Consider the following 394-nt stretch of genomic DNA (forward strand, 5'->3'; position numbering starts at 1 on the left):
ATTAAAAACGCCGTTTTCATGTTTTTAATCTTTTCAGTTTTAACTTTTGAAAACGTTTTCAAATTAAAATATGGTGTTTTTTATTTTGGAATAAAGGTTCGAATTTTTTCTATTGTTTTTACATGTTTTTTGCTCACGCTATAAAAATTAAAAGAGTACATAAAAAACTTAAAAATATGAACAAAAAAGTTGGCTTTTTGTTTTAAATTTTTTTAACTTTAATATTTATTTATTCATTATTTTATTAATAAATTATTTGTTAAAAAATTGTTTACATCAATAAATTTTTGATATTAATTAATTGATTCATTTGGTATAAAACTAATTTTAGTTTCGATTTTTTGTTTCAATTGATATTTTTTATTGTTATATAGGGCTATAGAAAATATAAAAC

This window comes from Arachis ipaensis, chromosome B02 (assembly GCF_000816755.2).
Source record: "Arachis ipaensis cultivar K30076 chromosome B02, Araip1.1, whole genome shotgun sequence".
In the NCBI taxonomy this organism is placed as follows: domain Eukaryota; kingdom Viridiplantae; phylum Streptophyta; class Magnoliopsida; order Fabales; family Fabaceae; genus Arachis; species Arachis ipaensis.